Here is a 6,607-nt window from a genome sequence, read left to right on the forward strand (position 1 = left end):
TGGGTGTGGTGGGAGCTGGAATGTCTGGGACTCCTACAATTAGAACAGGTTATTTACCTAAGCATGAACTGGAGATGTCTGTGCTGGTGATGGAGACTAGGATATAAATTTCAAACTCTGCCTGTGCAGAAGATGCAATTTCACACAGACTCCCACAGAATATAATTTTCATTTCTGTTCCTCATTCGCCCAGAAGGCAGAAACACAGCCCAGGGCTCAATTCCAGGGACTTCAGGGGGCCAAGACCTGGGCTGTGAGAAACTGTATTAAAAGAACAGATTTGACTGCTTGTATATGTATAAATTGCATTCTCCTTTACATTTAACTTTTGCAATTTCTCATTTCCTAAGATAATTTATAAATTCGAATGCCTTTGGGATATGAATGGACGACATCCTATAATTTCCTGAAGTCCTTACTTTCTACATATATTGTAATTTTATATTTTTGTCTTCCTTTCCAGACCTATCTTTCATTTGTTTGTCTGTTTGTTTTATAAACGGGGTCTTAGTATATTGCCCAGGCTGGAGTGTGATGGCTATTTACAGACTGGATCATTGTGTGCTTGAACTCCCGGACTTACGTGATCTTGCCACCTCTGAAAGAGTTTTTTTTGTTTTGTTTTGTTTTGTTTGTTTGTTTTACCAGAGACGGGGTCTCACTCTGTCACTTACACTGGAGTGCAGTGGCACAGTCATAGCTCACTGTAGCCTCAGTGTCCTGGGCTCATGCAGTCCTCCTGCCTAAGCCTCCCAAGTAGCTAGGACTATAGGCGTGGCACCAGCATGCCAGGCTAAGTTTTAAATTTTTCTTTTTTTGTAGGGATAAAGTCATGCTATGCTGCCCAGGCTGATCTTTAACTCCTTAGCCCAAGTGATCCCTCTACTTCAGCCTCCCAAAGTGCTGGTATTACAGTTGTGAGCCACTGAACGTGTCTTGAAAGATCATTTTTTATTGATTTTTTTTTTTGAGATGGGGGTCTCACTGTGTTACCCAGGTTGGTCTCAAACTCCTGAGCTCAAATGATCCTCCTATCTCAGCCTCCCAAAGTGCTAGGATTATAAACATGAGCCACCATGCCCAGCCAAGAGCATTTTTTAATACTAGAAAAATATGAGAGCTTTGGTTAGGCGTGGTGGCTGTAATCCCAGTACTTTGGGAGGCCGAGGCAGGCGGATCATGAGTTAGAGTTAGAGTTAGAGACCAGCCTGGCCAACATGGTGAAATCCTGTCTCTACTAAAAATACAAAAATTAGCCAGGCATAGTGGCATGTGCTTGTAGTCCCAGCTACTCAAGAGGCTGAGGCAGGAGGATCGCTTAAACCTGGGAGGTGGAGTTTGCAGTGAGCAAAGATTGTGCCACTGCACTCCAGCCTGGGTGACAGAGAGACTCTGTCTCCAAAAAAAAAAAAAAGAAAAAAGAAAAAAGAAAAAGAAAGAAAGAAAGAAAAAGAAAAAGATAAAAAGAAAAATATGACAGCTTTTAATCAATGCTTATTTTCTATTTCTGAAGGTTTTGTGTTAAGGGTGTCTAATAAGGCTTGTAAAATATGTACTCTTTAGAAGATACATGATTTTTGCTTTTATTAATGAAAAGCTCATTTTTCAATATTTGTAGGGACATTTTATAGGAATGTTTACTCTTTCACATGAACATTAAAACACAGCAAAACTAGATTTTCAAATTTCAAAAGCCACATTAACACCACGAATACTTTTTAATATGAAGGTTTTTTTTGGAGGGGGGGTTGAGACGGGGTTTCACTCTTGTTGCCCAGGCTGGAGTGCAATGGTGCAATCTCAGTTCATCACAACCTTCGTCTCCCGGGTTCAAGCAATTCTCCTGCCTCAGGCTCCAAAGTAGCTGGGACTATAGGTGCACGCCACAACGCCTGGCTAATTTTGTATTTTTAGTAAAGACGGGGTTTCTCCATGTTTGTCAGGCTAGTCTTGAACTCCCAGCCTCAGGTGATCTGCCCGCCTTGGCCTCCCAAAATGCTGGGATTACAGGCGTGAGCCACCGCGCCCAGCTTAAGTTTTTTTTAAGGTGATTTTCTTTTTTTGTAATAATAGGGACTCATTGATTCATTTTTGGTTAATCAATGAGTTATAGTCCATTCCTGTTATTATTTATTTTGATGCTAAGTTTAACCAGTGGGAGTGGTTCCTGTGTCCCCACCAATTTTTCAGCAGTTTTTTACTTTCAGATACAGTAAGATGTTCAAATGCACCTTGACTTTCCTTGCCATAGCCTTAGAATCAACTGTTTTGAGGCAGAATAGGGTCTGGAGGCAGGAACCCAAAACTATAAGGCCAATTCATGTGATTTCCTAGAACTAAACCAAAGGAAAACCCCAACTTCCTATGATCAAGTAACAAGAGGACCAGAGGCTATGCTCCCTTTGCAACCCACTCCTTTTCTGCATGGCAGATGAAAAATTGAAAGTACCTGTGACTGGTCCCCTCCCACAACCAATCAGGCTGGTCATGGGCCAAGTCTTCATTTGCATAGGAGTATAACTTTGTAACTTCACCTTAGCCTCTGACTGGTCACTTTCCACAACCAGTCAGAAGTCTGCATAGGGTGTAACTTTGTAATTTCACTTCAGCCTCTTTTTAGTCACTTTCTGCAACCAATCAGACTGATCACAGGCCACTACTTCATTTACATAGGGTGTACACCAAGTAACCAATGGGAAACCTCTAGAGGGTATTTAAACCACAGAAAATTCTGTAACCAAGCCCTTGAGCCACTTGCTTGGGCTGCTCGCACCCTGTGGAGTATGAATTCATTTTCAATAAATCTCTCACTGTGTTATTTCATTCTTTGTGTGATTTGTCCAATTCTTTGTTTAAAGCACCAAGAACCTGGACACCCTCCACCGGTAACAATTTCTCCAAACAGCTCTTCCTCCTTTTACCTCCTTTGAACCTTAATTCCAAAAACAGTCATCGCCTCTAGGAGTGATGAATAGAAAACAGGTTCAAATTAGTCTACTAGGGGACTAAAAGAAAAATTACAAGCTATCTTCAGCCTGAAGAGTCCCTGGTTATAGGTGAATCATTAGATACTTCCCTCAAGAAAACCTCAAACATGCATGTTTTCTTCATTCTTTCACTGTAAAAGTAAATGTGGTGTATGTTGATACAATCGCTTTTGTATCTGTATCTGTTCATTCTCACGCTGCTATAAAGAACTGCCTGAGACTGGGTAGTTTATAAAGGAAAGGGGTTTAATTGACTCACAATTCTGCAGGGCTGGCAAGGCCTCAGGAAACTTACAATCATGGTGGAAGGGGAAGCAAACATACGCTTTTTCACATGGCAGCAGGAAGGAGAAGTGCTGAGCAAAAGGGGAAAAGCTCATTATAAACCCATTAGATCTCGTGAGAACTCCCTTACTATCATGAGAACAGGATGGAGGTAACTGCCCCCATGATTCAATTACCTCCCATCAGATCCCTCCCACAATACGTGAGGATTATGGAAACTACAATTCAAGATGAGATTTGGGACACAGCCAAACTATATCAGTAGTATCCCATCAGCTCACATTCTGAGAAAGTGACCCAACACTATAAGGACATTTTGGGCCAGATCCAAAGAAGTCAAATTGCATTTTTTCTAAGAATCACCATCTTCTAACTTTCCAATTGTTACTAAGTCAGACCAGACTACCTGGTCAGACTACCCTGTATCTGCCACAAATGATTCCATTTAGGGTTTGAGGACCTACTGATCTCACGTCTTTCAAGTAGTGGGGCAGCCAGTGTAGGGAATTTGGTTTAATTCTGAATCAAATGGGAAGTGATTGGAGAGTTTTAAGCAACAGGAATGACATGATCCAGCATTTTAGCTGGATCACTCTGACTACTCTAGGGAGAACTGACTGAAGCGATATACATGGCAATTATTGGAAAGCACTCTTGATGGCTCACTGCAGGAAGCATAATTGACTGGGATCCCAGATGCGGGGTTTTGAGCCTGTACTTTCCACTGGCTGCTCTCAGCAGGGATGCTAGAGCAGACCCATTTCCAGGAATCGCAGAACTCCTCAACAGGTAACATTTTAGCTCAGGACTCCCTAACAGCTTTGCTGAATTTTTCATAACTGCACAATGGTCTAAGAATTTTCCACCCAATGTTCCTTCTCTCCTTCATTTGACTTGCATCACAGTCTGACAGCTCTCCCAGCTTCTCCTGCTCCCTCCCCATTTTCTCTCACAGGGGTTTCCCACAATAAATTTCTTGTACATTTAACCCTGTCTTGGCATCTGCTTCTTGGAGGACCTGGACTATCATAGAGATCAAAGGCAGAGGCAGGGAGACCAGTTAAAAGGTAATCGCAGTAATCCAGGTGAAAGATGATTGTAGCTTGGAGACTGAGGGCAAAAGGGGTGGAGAGAAGCAATCAGATTTCTCTTCCATCCCATATCTTAACAGCAAATCTTCTGAAGATAGAATTTCCTAGATTTGCTGTTAAGATATGGGATGGAAGAGAAAGTGAGAAGTCAAGGTCACTCCATTATTTGAACCTACGCAATTGGAAAGATGGAGTTGTCATTTTCTGAGATGGTAAAGCATAGGAGAAGAGCATGTTTGGTGAATCAGATCGAAAGCTTGGTTTTAGACATACCTGTATTAATTTTAAATTTTTAAATTTTATTTTTAAAGACAGGGTCTCACTCTTTTAGCAAGACTGGAGTGCAGTGACATGATCATAGCTCACTTCAGTCTTGAACTTCTGGACTCAAGCAATCCTCCTCCCTCATTACAGACTGTATCAAGTTTGAGATACTATTAGATACCCAAGTGGAGATGTGACATAGGCAATTTATTTAATGAGTCTGGAGTTCAGAATAGAGGTACTGGCTAAAGATACAACTTTGAGAGTTAGTGTATAGCTGGCGTTTGAAACCATGGAACTGAGGCCAGGCATGGTGGTTCACCCCTGTAATCCCAGCACTTTGGGAGGCTGAGCTGAGAGGATCACTTGAGGCCAGGAGTTTGAGACCAGCCTTGGCAACATAGCAAGACCTTATCTCTACTAAAATAAATAAATAAATAAATAAAGCCATGGAACGAAATGTGATTATCAAGAAAAAGATTGTGATAATGGTCAAGCCAGTGGCTCATCCCTATAATCCCAGCACTTTGGAAGGACAAGATGAGGGGATTCCTTGAGTCCAGGAGTTCGAGGATGTAGTGAGCTATGATTGTACCACTGTGCCTGAGCAACATAGCAAGGCCCCATTTCTATTTTTTTTTTTTTTTTAATTTAAAAAACAGTTCTAAACTGAGACCTGGGGAATTCTAAATTTGGGAGATGAGTATTCATCAAAAGAGACAAAGAAAGAAGATCATACAAGTTAGAACTGTCATAACTTCCTGGTGAAATTAACCTTTTAACATGGGGTAATCTCCTTCATGAGTAATACTCTTTTGTCTTAAAGTCTGTTCTGCGCAACATTAAAACAGCTACCTCAGGGTCTTTTTCTTAATAGACGCCAATGCATTTTTCCCATAATTTGACTCCCAATTTTTCTATGTCTTTTTCTTTTAGATATGATGACTCATAAAAGTTAAGTTGCTGTTAAAAAATACGTTTTGCAGGTCAGGTGTGGTGGCTCATGCCTGTAATCCCAGCACTTTGGGAGGCTGAGGTGGGTGGATCACCTGAGGTCAGGAGTTCGAGACCAGCCTGACCAACATGGAGAAACCCTGTCTCTACTAAAAATGCAAAATTAGCTGGGTGTGGTGGCACATGCCTGTTATCCCAGCTACTCAGGAGGCTGAGGCAGGAGAATCGCTTGAACCTGGGAGGCAGAAGTTGTGGTGAGCCAAAATCACACCATTGCACTCCAGCCTGGGCACTAAGAGCGAAACTCTGTCTCAAAAAACAAAACAAAACAAAAAATTTGTTTTGCTTGAACCATCTCATGTGAAAAAAAGAAAAAAAAAATGTTTTGACAATTTTGGTCTTTTAAGTAAAGGGGTTGAAAAACTTACATTTATAGTGATTAGTGATTTATTTGGATTTTACTTGGCAAGTTTATTTTGTGTTTTCTATGTGTTTTCTGCTATTTTTGTTTTTGTTTTATATTCCCCTTTCTTCCTTTATTTTTGATTTGTTGACATTTGTTTTTTTCATTCTATTTTGTTCCTTCTCCTTAATATTCATTTCATACTGTTCTCTTGACTTACATTTTCTTTATCTCTTCTTTTGATGATTGCCCTATTTTAACATATCCTCTCAACAAAGTCAATAATTAACCAACATATTTATTCTCCTAAACAACATGAGAACCTTACAATGCTTTAACTTTGATCTCTGTAATGCCAATTACAATGTTACTGTGCCCAGTATTTTAGTTCTGGACTTTCCTCCCAAACTCAAATATTATTTTATAGAATGTTTCTTTAGATTTAGTCACACATTCATCAATATTATTGTTCACAAGCCCTGCTTATATATTAAGACTTTCCATCTGGAATCATTTTCCCACTACTTGAGGAATAATCTTTTAGAATTTCCATTAATTAGGGACTTGTATTGATAAACTATCCCACTTTTTTTTTTTTTTTTTTTTTTTGGCTTTGTCATATT

Source organism: Chlorocebus sabaeus, chromosome 1, assembly GCF_047675955.1.
Source record: "Chlorocebus sabaeus isolate Y175 chromosome 1, mChlSab1.0.hap1, whole genome shotgun sequence".
In the NCBI taxonomy this organism is placed as follows: Eukaryota; Metazoa; Chordata; class Mammalia; order Primates; family Cercopithecidae; genus Chlorocebus; species Chlorocebus sabaeus.